The following is a 19,860-nucleotide window of genomic DNA, read 5'->3' as shown; positions in this document are numbered from 1 at the left end:
AGATGCAGAAGTGCTTAAGAGCTTTTGACTGTATACTGTACCTAACATATACTTTATACATGTATCAAAAATTTCCTCTACCCCTACAGCTCGATGTGACCAAGCTTTCCTGGTGAACTGACGCAGGAACTTGGGGAAGGGTTTAAATTTTATGGCCCCACATGGTCCTCTCAAAGAGGGGGCTAGGGGGACCACTTATGTGAAGATGGTAAAAAAAAATAATCTATAAAATCTGTTTACTGCTTTTAATTTCTGTTATCTGGTCACACTTCTTAAATTTCATCATTCCTTGTCCGGTCCCTATGCCTTCTGCCTGGGCTTCTCAGCTCTCTCTGTGGGCCTGCTGGCATCTGGTACAGTACTTCCGATGATTCCAAGGCAAAGAAAATTTGCTCGATAGTATATACAAAAAGACAAGACAAGTCTTGGAAATCCTGCTTTACAAAATATCCTCAAAAGGCGATAACTGCATAACAAAGAAAAAAAAAAAATCTAAGCTGTTATGGTGAAAGATGAAGTACAAGATCCTGTGGCTAGTGAGGGTGGGTGAATGATACCTTGTTACAGGTTACCGTACACCTGCAACACCCGCTCAAACAACTCATTCATGAGGGCAGCACTACACCAACAGTTAGCCACTTACATCACAAGTACGATCTCCACCTCTCACCTACACCCAGGTCTCTCTGGGAACAACACAGCCATCCTTGACACCACTGACTTGCCAATAAAACTTTCGTGTTCACATACAAATATTATTCAAAACCAATTATATATATATGTATCTTGCGGCCTATCTTAATTCTAACGTGTGGCGTGCTCTGTCTTAACATGATAAACGGAGACAACATTCAGAAAATAAATACTTGGTGTCCGTCAGGGAGAGAGAGTCTGTAAGGATCCACACGCACCTGACGGATGTATAATTCTTAGTAAAGAACTTCTTTGAAAGACGCAATCTCGATCGAACACCCAAATTTTGGCATCTAATACAAGTAAGGTAATATATTACATTATTTTTGCGTTAATGGTTAGTTTATCTATAACACAAGTTGCTTTCATAGCAGTACTCTCTCTAAAGGGCTACTGGCCTTAAACTTTCTTCTTTGCAATTTTTGTGAACAGAGGCGACATGCGCTTCTTTGAGTTAAGACAGGGTAGGGTTAAAAGGCTACTTCCTTAATTCGGAGTGGTACTGTCGTACTCAAAAGGTACTGAGTACAAAAGTAGCACCCCGGTATAACAAACTAGTATTTAACCTGAAAGTTAATCTACGGGCCAGATCAAGGGCCACACAATCATATCAAAGTCGTACCGTCGTTCTCAGGTCAAGTTTCTGTTCTCTGCATCGCTTAAGGGAAAAGTGATCTGAAGATGCAGGTTTACCGAATCTCACAGCCACAACTCCAACAGCAAAAGTATGGCAGTACAAGGACAGGTTGTTCCAAGGGCATCATCTTGGATACTTTTATGTCCACTTTCGCCACGTTATGCATGTCGCACAAGAACATAGATACACAAGCTTGGTGTACGTTTTAATCCACGACATTTACAGACGAGGGAGTGTGGGGAAAAGATAGGGGAGAGTGTTGGGGACAGGGCGTGGTGATCTTAAAGAGGAAGAGAACAAAAAGAAGAAAAAGACAGGTGCAACTAGGGATTCGGGGGATGGGACGAGAGGGAGAGAGAGAGGAGGGGGGACTGAAACCTATTGTACAGCAGGTGGATGATGGCGGCGGATACGGTATGATCCACGCCGCCTAACAGCAACGACAGTTATGCCAGGGTACAACTGCTCACCCACAACCTTCTATCTGTTAACTCCCACTGCTTAACACCCACGTTCCCCTCCCGGTACATCCTTACATCTCCTCCTCTTGTGGCACACACGCGTTAAATGTGGTACCCAGACACGAACACACTAATGACGAAACTACAAGTATGTGACGAGGGGAAAAAAGCCAAACAAATAAAAGCACTCAAATGGGGGAAAAAAAAGCACAAGAGTGTTTCTCCAGAACACATTACTACAGCTCGGGTTTCATCCGCGTCAAGAGCATTCATGACACTTGCTGCTGATTCACTTACCGAGACTCGTTATGACGAACCTTCCACGTACATCGCACCCTTTCCCAGGAACAGTTCAATACGTCTAGTGCAACAAAAAGGGATGGCAAGTCCGGTGTCACATTAGAATACAGAAAAAAATATACAAAAAACAAATAATAGAAACATTTGATGCAGCATTATGACGCTTGATGACACTTCCTCATCCCGAATACAACCGCTTTCAAATCTGACACAAGTAATAACATTTCCAGTTAAGAAGCTGCTCAAGAATACCCAAACTGAGGACTGTGTGATGGAATGTAAAGCCAGTCAACCCAGTGCACCGGGATGGTATATAAACTGATTAAACTGAAACCGTCCACTAACGAGGCCAGCAGCTGGGGATCCAACCCCACCGGGTGGTTACGGTGACTCACCTTTAGAACAATGTTAAACCGTTGGAGTCCTGCGGCTGCTCCGCCATGCCACTGCCTATTCAAATTCAAAATTGAAGATTTTTGTTGTAAAATCTAACAAAACTTAAGGCAACAGAAGCAAATACTCAAGCGAAAGAAAACAGGACACTGGCAGATGGAAGTACGTGTCAATCAAGAGGCAAGATATATATATATACACTGTTGTGTACAATAAATAACTAGGTAGATGTTCCCCGCAGCATTTGTATCGAATGCACTGCAACATTCATCAGTCATGACACAACAATGAGCGTGTCTCGTATAAACATGGCCAAAGGTGGAAATTTCCAACAAGTTAAGAATAAGAAGAGCAGAAAGTATAGTAAGGTGTAGAGATAAGAGAAATAATGCAGAGGAAGCCATGTCTAAGTGCAATAGACCGATTTGTGTCCACTAATGTCACCTCTCGACCCTTCACAAGTAACCCTCGACTAATGCAAGACGTGGTGAGCCGAATGCCAGAGTAGCATGTTTCTTTCTTAAACACTTGGCTACCTTCAGTGCTACTTAAGATGTTCACCACAGTGTACGATAGGCTCCAAGGCAATCGGTCATCTGCTTATTATAAGGACAGTAAAAAATGTTCAAATATTTCAGTTTGTTGGGTAACCGCGGCATATTCTAAATCCTGCGCATTTGTTTCTGGCGCGACGCGAGGTAACGTTATTGCATATCAGACAGTGCTGTGACTCAGTCGTTCAAAAACATAAAAGGGATGCACTTCAAACTGCTAAAGCGTCATACATATATATATATATATATATTTATTTATTTTTTATTTATATATTATACTTTGTCGCTGTCTCCCGCGTTTGCGAGGTAGCGCAAGGAAACAGACGAAAGAAATGCCCCCCCCCCCCATACACATGTATATACATACGTCCACACACGCAAATATACATACCTACACAGCTTTCCATGGTTTACCCCAGACGCTTCACATGCCTTGATTCAATCCACTGACAGCACGTCAACCCCGGTATACCACATCGCTCCAATTCACTCTATTCCTTGCCCTCCTTTCACCCTCCTGCATGTTCAGGCCCCGATCACGCAAAATCTTTTTCACTCCATCTTTCCACCTCCAATTTGGTCTCCCTCTTCTCCTCGTTCCCTCCACCTCCGACACATATATCCTCTTGGTCAATCTTTCCTCACTCATTCTCTCCATGTGCCCAAACCACTTCAAAACACCCTCTTCTGCTCTCTCAACCACGCTCTTTTTATTTCCACACATCTCTCTTACCCTTACATTACTTACTCGATCAAACCACCTCACACCACACATTGTCCTCAAACATCTCATTTCCAGCACATCCATCCTCCTGCGCACAACTCTATCCATAGCCCACGCCTCGCAACCATACAACATTGTTGGAACCACTATTCCTTCAAACATATATATATATATATATATATATATGCAATACGCAAACAGGAACAGCATGGAATAATTGTCACTTTTCCTACCTACTCTCACTCTTCTCCTTTCCTTCCTCCATCCTCTCCAAGCGTGTACTCATTTCGTAAATGCCATTTTCATCGCTGGCCACAACTGTTCCCCTCACCCTCAACACGCCATCACCATCATGAACCTACATTCACTGCACTACAACAAACACACGATACCATACGTACCAACATCATACTACCCTCTTGTTCCATCTCGCTACAATGCTCTCCACGCGAGAGGCGTCTAGCTGATGCTACCTGACAAATGCACACACACACACACAATATAGGAACCAAAGGACTGAGTCAAGTTTTCTTCCATCTGGCAAGACGGTTCTATTCAATGCACGCAGCCTCGTATTACGACTAATGTAATCCCTTAGGAAGAAAAAAAAAAAAAGGAAGTCTTGGTGACCCCTGTGATCAGTTATTCACAAGCGAGGGTGTGCCACATATCAGCTCAAGCTGTCGTGGAGACGACGAAACTGAACGACCGACACAACGAACACTCTCACACCACCCCAACTCAACGACAATATTGGTTTTATTTACTCTTGACACACATTTATGATCTCCATACAAACAGGTGATAAAAGCATAATTATATGCGTGTTAAGGCTCTGACAACCACGGGATAAGCGCGTTCATCCGGTGATGTTGGGAAGGAACAAGGCGAGGGTGCGCTAGTGAGGGAAGGAGTAAGGTTTAGTTCTCCCAGTGACAATGACCTACATTTTGCTACCCACGCTCCTGCCACACTAAACATCCTCCGCGTACAAACATAACCGCGAACACACACACACACACACACACACACACACACACACACACAGCCCACCTTATTCTTCAGCTCTTTTATAAGAGATTAGATAACTAGTTACAATTATGACCTCCCAGTTCTGTAATATGTGTAATATCTCTGCATATTTTCAGCCGAATGGTTGCCTAATCAATAAATCATTTCTTTATTCACTCTATTGTATTTCATCACAAACACACCAATGTTAAAAATTGCATTCAAGCAAATATTAAGCAAGCTGTTCACATCCTAAGAATTCTTAAGGCTTAAACTTGAGTTTGCTTCTCAAGTTTGGTCAACGCACCTCGAAGCACAAGAAGCCAATAAAAGAGAGTCCAGAGGAGGACAACTGGCTTCAGGGAATGTCTAGAGGCCTTTAATCTATCCACCTTGGAAGAGAGAGAGAGAGAGAGAGAGAGAGAGAGAGAGAGAGAGAGAGAGAGAGAGAGAGAGAGAGAGGAAGGGAGAGGTGACCTGTCCGCAACTTAAAAGTTTTTGAAATAGACTAACGACGACGTACACAGGGAACACTTCTTCCTGAGCTGCAGGGAGAAACCACCAAAGGACATAGCACAAAATTACGAAACAAACGTGTTGAAAATGACGTAGCGTACTTTTACACCTGATGTATGTATGATAGTAAAGAATGTTCAATAGACGCGACCCCACGAGCGCAAAATTCCTTCCGCCTACAGAGGTAATTACACACGAGGCTGATCTATAAATGGATCCCTGGCTTAAGGTGTGTGTGTGTGTGTGTGTGTGTGTGTGTGTGTGTGTGCATTCTATATCATACACCTTCTTAAATTTATGTATGCTGTTTATATTAACCATGTCCCCAGGGGAGTCAGTCATCTTATTCCAGTTTCATGTCATGTCCTTTGGGTGTTCTATCCTTGTACCTCTCGAAGAGCTGTTCACTGTCTACGTCATCACTCAGTATCTTAAAGGTTGTGACGGGGTCATCCTTCACTCTCCTTTCTTTCAAGATGGACAAAATGTTCTCTTTACATGTAATTTAGCTCTCTCTCTCTCTCTCTCTCTCTCTCTCTCTCTCTCTCTCTCTCTCTCTCTCTCTCTCTCTCTCTCTCACCTTTCTGTCTTTACAAAGAAAATCGTGAGGTGCTCTGATTAACCCATTCATTCTTTTTCTTACCCTCTTTCCCACTGACCCGGGATTAACCATGACTTGAGTGTGCTTTGCCTGTACCTGTCGGTCCCGTAAATAAATAAGTCTTGCTGGAGAAAGAGTTCACTTCCACGAATCACTACAATATCAACGCTGATCCCGATACCTAATATGGTTGGCGAAACAATGCGGCTAGATCCTCAGCTGGAGGCGACATGAAATGTTTATTTGGAACTACCCCACACAGCAGGTGAATGTCATGGCTTAACACCTAAAGGCCACTGAGAGATAAAGGTCTCCTTGAAGGCAGCGAAGAGCTGACAAACATCATCTTCTAAGAACTGGTGGGCCACGTAAGACTGTACCACAGTTTGGAATTCTCTACGGAAGGGGAAAAAAATGCCACTTCACTTTCTATCCATGTGAGTTACATTGCCATCAAATTGTTTACACATATTTCCAACAGTGGGAGGCTGGTGAGTCCCTTCCTTGCGGCCAGTATTACTGAAGACTCACATGAAATTAAATACAACATATCTAAGCTGGTTCCTAAACTCCTACGGCAGTAAATACCTGTTCTAACCCACTGCGAAGGAGTCCTGCTCTTTCCCCAGACTTCTTGACAAAGGAAACCTCTCTCATCCAATATTCTAGGTTATGCTGGGGTAGGAATAAGAATATTCTAATCAAAATAAATACCGAGACTACCGTGAAAAAAAAAATATACTATCTGTAATCACAGCCATACTGCTGAACAGAGGAACAGAATAGCACAGTATCTTTTGGAACACATGTTGCTCAACAGAGAAACAGTAAAGTATCATTTTGGGATACATACTACTCAACAGACACACTTCACTATCATTAGGGACACATATTACCCAACAGAGCAGCAATATATTACAGTATCATTAAGGACACACATTACTCAACGGAAAAACAGCAAAGTAGTATCATTAGTTTGAGCCAGGTACCTATTTTTACCGAACAACCCCTAGGGGTGGATGAACAGCTGGGGTGACTGTGGACCGACTGCCGTAACCAGGATTCGAACCTATGCGCTCGACCTTGGGCGGCCCGTGAATGCGTCACGGTCAGGAACGCTAACCGTTACACCCCGGGAGTCCATACATGGCAAATACTCTTCCAGGTGTAAGTACCACAGACACAAAGGTTTCTACATCCATGACGGAATCTGGGGCTGGTAAATAGATCATCGATCAAAATATGAAGGAAGGAGTTGCCTCGCTTCCTACGGCTGCCTCTATGTATGTATGTATGTGGAGGCAGAGGAGGAGGAAGTAAGTGACCGCACCAGACAGCCTAACCCAATCATCTTGCTGTCTCAGGGCTGACTCCTGGAGGCAGCTTCTCTGTCTCAACCCTGAGTTTTTGTCTCAGGAAGTCCCACCTCCGTTAGCTTGATCCCTGGCTGAGAAATTCTTGACAGCTGACACGATAAGCTACGTGCTGCTGTATGATAGGGGGGGGAAAAATGTGGCGCTATCTGTTAAAGCCATCGCCTCACAAAACCTGCCCTACTATGAACAGACCAAAGCTACTCCACACCCTGCAACATCATATACTTGAATGCTGCGGGATGAGTGAGTTCATAGACGATTCTCAACGGACATTCCAAGATATGTGTAAGCATTTTATCCATAACAATGTTCTACCTCGGATACTCGAAAAGTATAATAACTTAGCTTTAATAGTTCATTTGTCGTACATCTTGATCCAAGATCGAATCGTTGTTGGTAAACCGTTGCAAACTTACCATGTAAAATGCTGAATGATATACTCTATGTTGCTCTATCTTCATTAACATTTTTCTCGCTATGTAACCTGTAATGTTATACAATAACTTTGGTCCAGTCCCGGGACCTTTTGTGTATTTATTATCCTCTTTTGCGCCACAGCTAACAGCATGGGTAGGAGGGCATGATAAAATAAAAGCCGCTCTTGGAGGAACAGCTCAGTCAGATCAACAACAAAAACCCGCGAAGCTCAAGAGTTACAGGAAGGAGAGGAGGAGCCAAGTGGTGGTCGCCCACCGAGAGCACCACCACAGCTGGGCGCCGTCAAGTCACCGAGGCCACTTCATCAGGAATGGTAATATAATCTGCCTCGCTGGTCAGGAAGCTGCGGCACTGATCATTATGGAAACAACGAGTCTTATAACAGGTACTAAGGTACCTGATCTACGGGTCACCTCATGAACCTGGGTGTCATCAACGGAGTCCCCTTCCTACCTGGCTCTCTCTCTCTCTCTCTCTCTCTCTCTCTCTCTCTCTCTCTCTCTCTCTCTCTCTCTCTCTCTCTCTCTCTCTCTCCAATTATCTATGTGTACTGTAAGGGGGAGGGAGTTCTACACTAGTGTGACTCCATCTCCTGAACCTTCTCTCATATCATGAAAATTCTTAAAATTTCTGTACGCTGTCTGCATCTACCATGTCTTCATTCATTTCATTCACATCGTTCTTAAGTTTACTGCTTGATTCGTGGTTTTGCCCTCTGGCTGTTCCATCCCTACATCTCTCAAAGAACTGCGTACTGTATTCTCGCCATCAGACTGTTTTAAAAACTTAAAAGGTTGTGATTAGGTCACCCCTCACTCCCTCCTCTTCCAAGGTGGGTAAATGTAAGGACTATAGCCTTTCTCTGCAACTGAACTCTTGTGATTTTGGTACCGTGTGTGTGTGTGTGTGTGTGTGTGTGTGTGTGCGCGTGCGTGTGTCTCTGTGCCCTCCCCCTAAAAACATTTCTGATTTACATAACGTCGGTGTCACTGGTTTCTGCACTAGACAAATGTACATAGTATGAATACTGATACCGTCTCAACTATGGAAGCAAATATATCTCTACCGAAGTGTTACCTGACTCGCTGCAAAAACGATAACATAAAAATGGTGTATGTAACTGTGGCCTGGTATTTCCATGACAGACGATGCCCTGCCCCAGATACCTGAGAAGTGTCCCACTACTGCCAACTGTCGACAGTTCGCCCACTGTGTAACTCGTCAGGTATCTTGATCGCCGAGATCATCCGGGCTTCTGGTGCACTGTGTCTCCCCTTGTAAGCCATCGATCCAAGAAAGCTTCTGACAGTATGTATATGTATATATATATATATATATATATATATATATATATATATATATATATATATATATATATATATATATATTCCTATGAGACCACGTGAGTTCATATACAACGAAGAGACGTAGCTAGGACGCCATTTGGTAAACAAGTGATTGTTTACGAGTGATATCAACTGACTGTTATATTTCTTTCTTGTATCTCTCCAGATGATGCGATTATTACACGAAAGTGCACTTGGGAACTTATCGTGTTCATTTTCCCAGTGGACTCATAGGAATAAACTTGATCACACGCAAAATTGTGATCCTTTCCAGTATATATATGTAATAGGCGAATCATTTAAGTCAAGGGCCATTTAAGGAGACCTTTGGATTATATATCTTGTTTGACCATGTGGATTATTCAACATAATTTACAATTCAATAGGTAGGCTTTAAGCAACACATGTGATAACCTAACCTTTTATCTCTCTCTCTCTCTCTCTCTCTCTCTCTATATATATATATATATATATATATTTTTTTTTTTTTTTTTTTTTTTTTTTTTTTTTTTTTATACTTTGTCGCTGTCTCCCGCGTTTGCGAGGTAGCGCAAGGAAACAGACGAAAGAAAGAAATGGCCCAACCCCCCCCCCCATACACATGTACATACACACGTCCACACACGCAAATATACATACCTACACAGCTTTCCATGGTTTACCCCAGACGCTTCACATGCCTTGCTTCAATCCACTGACAGCACGTCAACCCCTGTATACCACATGACTCCAATTCACTCTATTTCTTGCCCTCCTTTCACCCTCCTGCATGTTCAGGCCCCGATCACACAAAATCTTTTTCACTCCATCTTTCCACCTCCAATTTGGTCTCCCTCTTCTCCTCGTTCCCTCCACCTCCGACACATATATCCTCTTGGTCAATCTCTCCTCACTCATTCTCTCCATGTGCCCAAACCATTTCAAAACACCCTCTTCTGCTCTCTCAACCACGCTCTTTTTATTTCCACACATCTCTCTCACCCTTACGTTATATATATATATATATATATATATATATATATATATTGTCTGCATGTGTCCCCACACCCAAGACTCGGACCCATGGCACACGTTTGGTTGCTGCTTCCCACAGTTTCTGTGTAGAGTCCGGCCACTCAATGATTGCCTGTTATACCTCCATTTTCCTTGGAACAGCAAAGATGTGGAATTCTCTTCCTTCTTTTGTCTTTCCCACTTCATATTCCCTGTCTATCTCTAAGGGTCAGGTCTACACACACACACACCAGAGCCCTGATTAACCTCTACTTTCTTTTACTTTTATTTTTCTGTCACCCAAAATGGCCTTGATTGGGACATGTTTTCCCCGTGCTACGTCGGTCACTTGAAAAAAAAAAAGAAAGAAAAATTCGGGCACTATGGCATATTTCTTTTTATCTATACGAATAAGGTCAAGTCTTTATAAGTTATTCAATGTTAAGAACATTCCGTTGGGCAAATATACGCCGAGCGTGTGGGAAGAAAAGGACAATCGCCTTCCGAGTAAATTACCACTTGTCATCCATGAGGAGGCGAGGTGAGGCTTTGGGAAACCCCGAACTGTAACGCAACAGATCAGGTTTGGACGGACGAGCGAGCGATACTGTGAAGCGGCACAACTGGTCTGTCAGTTTATTAAACGCGAAACACCACACCGCGCGCTCGCATTTTCTACTGGATGTTTAGGTAGAGTAATTTTCAATCTTGTGACTTGCCGAATAGCAGGCCTAAGAATTCGGTGTTAGTAATGCATTCTAGTCTGTGTACAGGGAGAGAGAAAAGACACATCAAAGCCCGGATGAGCATCTGGCTTTCAAAGCCATGTCAAGTATGGCTGTAAAGAACCTGAAGTGTGCCTACTTCACTATGGCTGTAAAGAATCAGAAGTTTGCCTAATCATGCATATCAGGTCTGGTGTGTGTTCATGTGTACTGACATGAGCGTGTTTAGAAGTTGAGGCACACTTACAGGAATTCATGTCAGCAGACTTAATTGCTGGTGGGTGTTCATGTGTACTAGCACTGACATGAGCGTGTTTAGAAGTTGAGGCACACTTACAGGAATTCATGTCAGCAGACCTTAATTGCTAGTGTGTGTTCATGTGTACTAGCACTGACATGAGCGTGTTTAGAAGTTGAGGCACACTTAACACGAGCTCATGTCGTCAGCAGACTTTAATTGCTGACGGGAACCGGTAATGTCATTCATATACACAAGGGAAAGTAAGGTGCCTAGTCTACACCGCCACACTGGTACTCAACCTGCATCTTTTTATATGAGGATATTACAGGCAGAGTCGCCTTGCTTCAAGTTCTTGAAGTACCTTGAATTACTTCACTGCTCCAGCTCCTACCCACGAGCCCTCAAGCCGTAATGTTATTTCGCATTTGAAAGGCAGTCTGTTAAACGACTCTAAGCACAAATAGCTATGGTAAAATAGGCCATCACTCTTGCAACACCCACTGCCACTAGCACTGGCATCTACAGCAAGGCAGTCAATAATGTGTGTCAAAGGAGCCGTCCTTATACAGAGCACTGCTCTCACGTATGGGGAAGGTCCTATTTCTACATACAAGAGAGTGAGTCTAAAACTCTCGCAAGTCAACCTTACAAGGAGACCCACCTGCTCTACATCACAGTGTTGGTTTACTTTCCCTCTTTTTTAGTATTCCTCATGTTTTGTTTCTTATAGCTGCCTGCTTGTGAGCCCCCATCATTAGCTTGAACACGTATTAATGACAAGCTATGAAGTCACATAATTACATGGTTGCTGCTGGCAAATCAAAAGTGGGCCGTTTTTATCCCCCCCTTCCCCCAAACACCTCGAAGAGGTCTTTCCTAAAAACTATGACCTGAACCTTTTGAAAAGGCAGGTTTTTCACTTCCACCGGAAATTCTTTTGTTATTTTTCCCTCTCATTAACCCTCTTCACATCTTAATTAAAGCCCGGCATAGATACGAAATTCTGTCTGTGACTGGAACCTAAATAACTGTTACAGACGATAATAAACTTTGGTGTAAAACCAATCCTGGTTTTGCAAAAACTTACCGAACTACGTGCTAATCACCTGGACAAGACTGCGTGAACACCTCCAAAAAGGGGAGAGCTAGATACCATGTGTGTGTGTAAGGGTGCACTTAACAGGTGTGGGCATACCAGCCTCGACCCTGACACACACAGTATGAAGGCCATATACGGCTCACAGCTTCCCTCTCTCACACTGCCCCGCCGCCACCAACAGCCATCCAAGTCCAACTCCTGGGAATGAGGCGACCTCGACGCCTCTATAACTCACTCCTCCTCCATACGATACATAAACTACAAACGTCTTCCGTCGTTGTTGCTTCAGCGACAGACTTTAAGTATGCGGAGGCTGCCGTGACTGAAGCCGACGGCAGCAACTTCCTACGTGTCCGGCATAATGGATGAAGACCAATGGGTAGGTATCAGCACCACACCCCCCAGCAACGTCAAGGTTCTGAGAGCCAACCACGCGAGCGGAGGATGTAATACATCCCAGTACTTGTACGCCGCCTCTGTATCCTCCTTGACAACTGATAGCGATGCCAAGACGACGGAAACTGAACCACGTCCGACGGTATTCAAGAGCCTATTCTAAACTTAGTCGACAACTTAATACAATATCATGGCAAAGCTTACCTTTGGGAACGATGATTTATGAAACATCTCTGAGTGATAAATTGAGGTTCCCGGCTAAACACACACTCCAAGTAAGGTAAGGCCAGCCCATAACAACATTCTAAACCAGCTCCCTTCCCCCACCGACCCTATACACGTATCTAAAACAGAAGACTCATGCAGACACACGGATACAAAAGCATAAAAAGGTACGCACAAAATTACACAAGTTTCCATCAGCTACACAAGCCAACCCATACAGTACAAACAGATGCAACAACTAGGGAACGAATGGTCACCAAGGTTGCCTGTGCATGTTCACGACCACACACACCCCTTACCCGGCCACTGGTGCACACCTGCCCCAGCCAGCCTCTGGAAAGCGCAGGCCACCTACATGATACCTACATGTCACAGCACCAGTAAAGACGTGAGAACGTCTTCCTGACATCTCATTACGATAAGAGTCCCAGTATTAACAAAGGCAGGGAACGGCAAAGGTACCAGCGTAGGTAAGGTAACGCCTCACGGCAAGCAAGCTCGCGGCGAACAGAACAGGTGCTGTCAATCGTGTACGCTGGAAATGTTGACATTTTACTGTTTGACGGCCGAGTGACGCGCCAATCCCGGAGACGCGACCTAAAATGTCTCAAAAGAGTTCTTGTTAGGAACTAAAAGATCTTGTACTTGCTGTGTTTATGTTCCATATTCCGCCATGGTTCACAGCGAGGAGAATATTAACCATCAATCAAACTGGATACTGGTCGCGCAAAGCTCCCAAAGAATGCTAATCAAATCTAAGTGTCTGTGTATAAGTCCGCCTGGCTGATAATAGGTTATAGTCCTTCAACCTTACAATACAATCGCTTGCATCTGTCTTTCTGCTTATCGCTCTATTTCCATAACAGGAGTTGAAAACTTTGCGTCAGTATTCCCAACACTGTACGAATCGCGGCCTCTAACAGCATGACTGAGCAGGGGTGCGTAACCACTCCCTCTGCATAGGAACGTTCTCACTATAATTTCAATACGATGCATTGCGCATTTGAGTCGATCCTCCACGCGCAGCGACTTTCACTTTCGGTAGAATGGTGACGTGGCTGCCTCAGCTGGTAGGATGGAATGAGGTTACGGAGGGAGGGTTGATAGTCATGAGGAAATGCACCACCATCAGCGGGAGAAAGGACGGGGAAGGGAAACGAGGAGGTTAGTGGAAGGGGCCACTGTCGGCCACAACACTCAGAAAACGACGGAAGCATCGACATTGGTGAGGGCACTGTCACACGAACACTTTTTCTGGCGAACTTCCTCCAGGAACTCGTTTCTGGCACTGGAAAGTGTGTCGGCGCATTTTTTTTTTTTTAGGGTCTAAACCCAAAGTGCGATGTGCGAGTATCTTTTTGCATGTAATTCAACGCCACAAAGTCGAGAGAATTAGGATTACTTCAAATGAAAGCTATAAAATGTCAAATACTATTCCAAAGATGAACTCCAGTTGCACTTACATGCATGAAGTACATATTTCTATATTAAAACTCCAAGAAAATTACGAGTGGTGGCGCTTCATCTGTACCTTTACAAACCAATATCCTCCTAGCTGGACACTCCTAAGTCCACTGACATTTTTTGTCCCTCTTTCGCTTGATTAAGCTTCTGAATACCAAGGATGGCCAATGCCTCCTCCATATCCAAGAAGGAAGCTATACGGTTTGTTGAGTTTTGATTTGACCAAAGCAGCAGCCAATCTGAATCATAGTTTCTTAGTAACATATACTAGACTCTCATTAACCACTTCCGTTTCTCACTTAACTTTTAAATCAACATAAAGACTTACAGATATACTACATGCCAATACCTATGCGCGGAAACACAACTCAGATACGCAAAGACAACACAACACTCTAGTATGGAGTACACACTACTTTTAAAGTGTGTTATCAGCGGTTCTGGAGACACGCAACACTAGTATGGAGTACACACGACTTTTAAAGTGTGTTATCAGCGGTTCTGGAGACCCAACTCCACATTTCAAACCCCATACACATGCACTCAAGAGCCTACTACACTCGAATTACTCAACGATCGCCCAGTGGCAGTAATGGAATCCTTAAGCACACACACACATACACACCCGACCTGTGCCAGTAAGGGCACACCCAAGAACGGGTTGTCATTGACAAGAGCCCCTGCCAAGCTTAGTACTGGCGTACCTTTACATACACACACACACACACATGACGCAAAATTCAGCCTATCATTATGTGTGAAGATGGAACGGTTCCGGTACTCCCTGGTCTTATGACAATCACTCTCGGGTCTTTTACGCTGGTATGATGCTTGTCTCTCTCTCATATTCTGTGCTAGCTTTAACTGCTAGATTTTTTTCGACTGATCTCCAATACACAACAATCTATTTTTACATACCCACTGGTGGGGTGATTAACGTCTGTTCTAAATAATTTAATATATATACGTTCATACTTGTTACGGCATCATCTACACACAGTGATAAACGTTGGGTTGTATTTGCATTTACGTCATATATGCCAATAAGAAACTATTAAGGAGCAAGTACAGGAACGACCCAATCTACAAAATTATGGTGTAATATATTATCTACGAAGGCGCTTATCTATCTTCCCACTTTTGCATATCTTGTGTACTGAAACCAAGGTGAAATACGTGAGAGGCTTCTGTAAAGTGTGCTATGTTAACGATTCATACCGTACGGGATGTTTTACAGTTGTGGGTCCCAATCTCCTGCTGTTTACCTGAGCTTACTTCTACTTAAGAGCTGGAGGGCATAATGCTGCCGCTCGTCAGTCATTACATATACACACAATCAGCCGCCACGTCTCGCTGGACTACATTCACACTAACCACCACCTGAAGACGACGACGAGCAGGTGCTGGTGGTAGAGGTGCAGGCGAGAGAACTTTCCCTCTCGGTGCAGCTATGACGCGAGGCCCTTTTTCCATGGGAAGGAGCTGGGGAAGAGAGGGTAGACGAGGAGCAGTAGAGGAGAGGATGGAGTGCAGTGGGAGGATTCGAGGGAGATAGCCAGGGGTGTTGGCGACACCAAGGTGGGTACGTACCTCAGGGACCTCCCACAGTAAACCACTAGCGGAATCACAGGTCACTGGGGTCGACCGGCCTGCTGCTCTTCCTGCCTACCAGCAGTACCACTTTCCTTTTAGAAAGCCTTCATTCCACTAGTTACATCAGCACCTCACTATTTCCCAAAGCGGTAAAAAAAAAAAAGTCCCCCCCCCCCCAATGCTCCCTAAGAGGAGAGAATGGATTAAGACTGGAATCCATTCCTCACTTCAATCACGAAGTCCATTCACCTCCTTGTCCTAACACGGAGTCCAGAGGGGCACAGGAAGAGCAATAACCTCCGTGTTCAGACCAAGAGAACGCTGGGGCAATGTTGTTATGGCCGTTAATTTGGGCCAGGAAGATGAGGGTAATGAAACGGTCAGGCAGACACCAGACCAGCACATGACACCAAGGCTTTCTTGACTCGTGGCATGCGTCTGGCTGCTGTATCCCACAGTTTCTATGTAGAAGCCAGCAGCACGAGGAACGACCGTAATGCTAATTCTTCTTTTCCTCGCACAGGAAAGCTGTGGAATGCTCCTCCTTCCTTCGTCGTTCCCTCTTTCTGTAACCCTTGTTAACTCTTACGAGTCAGGTCTATATACATATGAGGAGCTCACATTAATTTCTCCATTCTTTTCCTCAATCTCTATTTTCTCATTCACCCGAGATGGCCATGACCTGGGCAGGTTTCACCCGTGCAATGCCGGTTAGTGTAATGAGAAGTCAATACATGTGTGTGTGTGTGTGTGTGTGTGTGTGTGTGTGTGTGAGCTGAGAGGGTACAGGCAAATGAATGCCTAACAAAGGTCATTTCATTACCTCTATATATACTTATACCGAAGCCTAAGCCAGGGATCCATTCTATTGATCAAACCCTTCGGGAGGATGAAAAGCTGGGTTAACTGTAGACCAACTGCCGCAATCAGGATTCGAACCTAATGCTCTCGATCCTGGGCGGGCGGCCCGTGAATTGCCTCAACCGGCAACGGTAACCGCTACACCACGGAGGGAGAATACACAGTTCTCGAAGGCCCTCACCCCACTGAACACGTCACACCCACCGGAAATTTACCTGCGCCGTGCGAGTACTGCCACGCCGGCTAGTGACTTAACCCATCAATGACCGTACACACTTCCCTCATCACACAATACTCCCCCAACATCAACAGTGTTCACCCGTGCACCAATATCTTCCCCAACACTTGTGATCACATCTTCCCCCTCACTCGTTCCACATGTTCCGGGTCAGCTGTGTGTGTACTGCCCCTCTGCTAGCAATACTTCCTCCTGCCAGTGGCACTGCTCCGTGCCATCACTGCTGTCTTATGCCAGCTATGCCGATCCCTGCCAAATTGTTGAATGCCGTCGTCGGTAATATTGCCCTATGCCAACTATTATAATCCTGAGCCGGCGACCATACCCAAGCATATATATTCAGTACCTGGCCCAGACCATAATGCTACTCCCAACATGACCCGCGGATAGACCAACTACCACACCCGCCGAGGTCATGATAAGTCGTGACCCACATGAAGGGTTGGTCATGGTGGGTGGGGTGCTAAGAGTAACCAGCCCCCTCAGTCCTCACCGTCACCGCTCAGCCTACGATTCCTTGTGTACACGGACGACCGGACCTGATCACCAACCAGTCTTGATGAGCCACTGTATAACCATCGTATAACCTCTCTCTCTCTCTCTCTCTCTCTCTCTCTCTCTCTCTCTCTCTCTCTCTCTCTCTCTCTCTCTCTTTCACGGCGGTGCGGCAATACAGGCGCTGCGGCAGCGGGCTGTGGTGGTGGCAAGATTCCAGTCACGCAACCCCCCGTGACGCACAGGCTCAAGGACAGCAGCACCGCCGCTCACGACGCCGCGTCCCGCCCCGCCCCGCCCCCCCTCTGACACGGCTGAGGTCCCCGGGCTCGGTGCCCACCGGCGAGAGCTCTCGCCCTGCAAGTGCTGATGCTGCTGAGACGTCTCAGCTCTGGGAGGTAAGCGAGTGACGGGGGGTGTGTGGTGGTGTCCCTCTGCGTCGCCTCAGAGCGAGCTACTCCAGAGCGCCTTCGTCCTAGGCAGCAGGAGCAGCGCCACGGTAAGCAAGCCGAGGTGCTGGCCGGCCGTCAGTGGTCCGGCCCGGGAGCTCCGTGAGTGTCATGTTGCACAGTGTATTACCTGTCACACACAGGGCGGGGGGGCACACACACACACACACACACACACACAACACATTCCCGCACACATGCACACTGCCGATCAAAACACTCACCGTGATGTATGTACAAACACGCACGGCGCACAGGCTACCGACCATCAGTTTCTTCACCGGACACCGACAGACGGGACCAAAAATTGACGTCGTCTTAAACAGGTGGAGGGAGGGAAAGCGCAAGGCAGGACTGCACACACCGACAGGTACTGAATGGCGGCATTCTTATACCACAGCCGCCCGACATACCACTAACGCACAGAGGGGCCGTTATACCACACGCCACTGATGCAATAGCGGGCATGTGAACCCACGGGTCATGATGGATACCGTGCCATGGTACTCCATGGGTGGAGCCAGGCAACCATTATACACCAAGAGGGACCAGGAAATCGTGATACATCATGAGGGGCCACGGAAATGTGATACACCACGAGGGTCAGGGAACCTTGATACGCCATGGGTGAGGGCCAGGGAACCGTGATACGCCATGGGTGAGGGCCAGGGAACCGTGATACGCCATGGGTGAGGGCCAGGGAACCGTGATACGCCATGGGTGAGGGCCAGGGAACCGTGATACGCCATGGATGAGGGCCAGGGAACCGTGATACGTCTTGAGTGAGGGCCAGGGACCCGTGAAACGCCATGGGTGAGGGCCAGGGAACCGTGATACGCCATGGGTGAGGGCCAGGGAACCGTGATACGCCATGGATGATGGCCAGGAAACCGTGATACGCCATTAGTGAGGACCAGGGAACCGTGATACGCCATGGGTGAGGGCCAGGGAACCGTGATACGCCATGGGTGAGGGCCAGGGAACCGTGATACGCCATGGGTGAGGGCCAGGGAACCGTGATACGCCATGGGTGAGGGCCAGAGAACCGTGATACGTCATGGGTGAGGGCCAGGGAACCGTGATACGCCATAGGTGGGGCTACTGATAACATGTAAAACGAAAGTTTCCTCAGCCTAGTCATCAACAGACATACAGAAACACAAACTCTTACAGAAGACCGTACACAAATGGCACCATAACATGACGGGGGGAAAAAAATGTCGACGACGATGATGATGGATTAATCATGTCACTAACATCATCTTCGGTCAGGACAGAACAGCCAGTCAGAGCCGTCTCGATGATGATGATGATGATGATGGCACGCCGGACTCTGCGAACCTCCAGATCGAGAGGAGCGTAGCCCGGGATGGCGCGTTTACAAAACATTTGCGCGCGCACAGTCTTCACGACTACATCGACAGTTTTAAGCCAACGCCATCTATAAATGCAGCAGCTGTTTTCGTGTTACGTCTTCGTGTTTAGAAAACGAGCAAAAATCATGTACACACACCGAGACTAATGGAAACAACTGGAAATCACCACCCGGACTCATCTCCCAGCGGCGGACGGGAGAGACACTCACTGTTTACAAACAGAAAAATCTAGAAAAAGGCTTCGTCCTCAATTCAAAATAACCAATAATGCCCTAATGGCGTGACAGGCATCATGAAGACTATCAAATAATGGCACTGAAATTAGGTGCCACTTACTACAGAGAAAATATACATATGAAACCCGACGTTACAAGTAGTACATTAGAAGTACCCCGGGCAGAACACAAGAGATATGTAATGACTCACTTCTCAAATACGTACACACTGTAGCTTTCACTCAGGATGATGGACGTAACTTTCACTCAGGATGATGATCTTATGTAGAGCTACAAACCGAGGCCTAAAATGACGTGACTAATTTACAATAAGCGACAGAGCAGCTCTGTCACAGGTCGTGATGTTGGGGGGCTGGAGACGATGCTTCGAGATCGTTTTAAAAAAGCATACGTAGGGTGGTGTATGGATGAAGTCAAGT

The 19,860-nt window shown here is 45.8% G+C and overlaps 1 protein-coding gene across 8 annotated transcripts in view; it reads right to left on the bottom strand.

Moving 5' to 3' along the window:
- The window catches only part of LOC139759472 (nuclear distribution protein nudE-like 1), a 228,957-nt gene that overhangs the window by 37,934 nt on the left and 171,163 nt on the right, over nucleotides 1-19,860 (bottom strand). The window lies entirely within an intron of this gene.

Source organism: Panulirus ornatus, chromosome 33 (genome assembly GCF_036320965.1).
Source record: "Panulirus ornatus isolate Po-2019 chromosome 33, ASM3632096v1, whole genome shotgun sequence".
Classification (NCBI taxonomy): domain Eukaryota; kingdom Metazoa; phylum Arthropoda; class Malacostraca; order Decapoda; family Palinuridae; genus Panulirus; species Panulirus ornatus.
The sequence above is the reverse complement of the archived record's forward strand: the minus strand, read 5'-3'. Positions and strand labels throughout refer to the sequence as shown.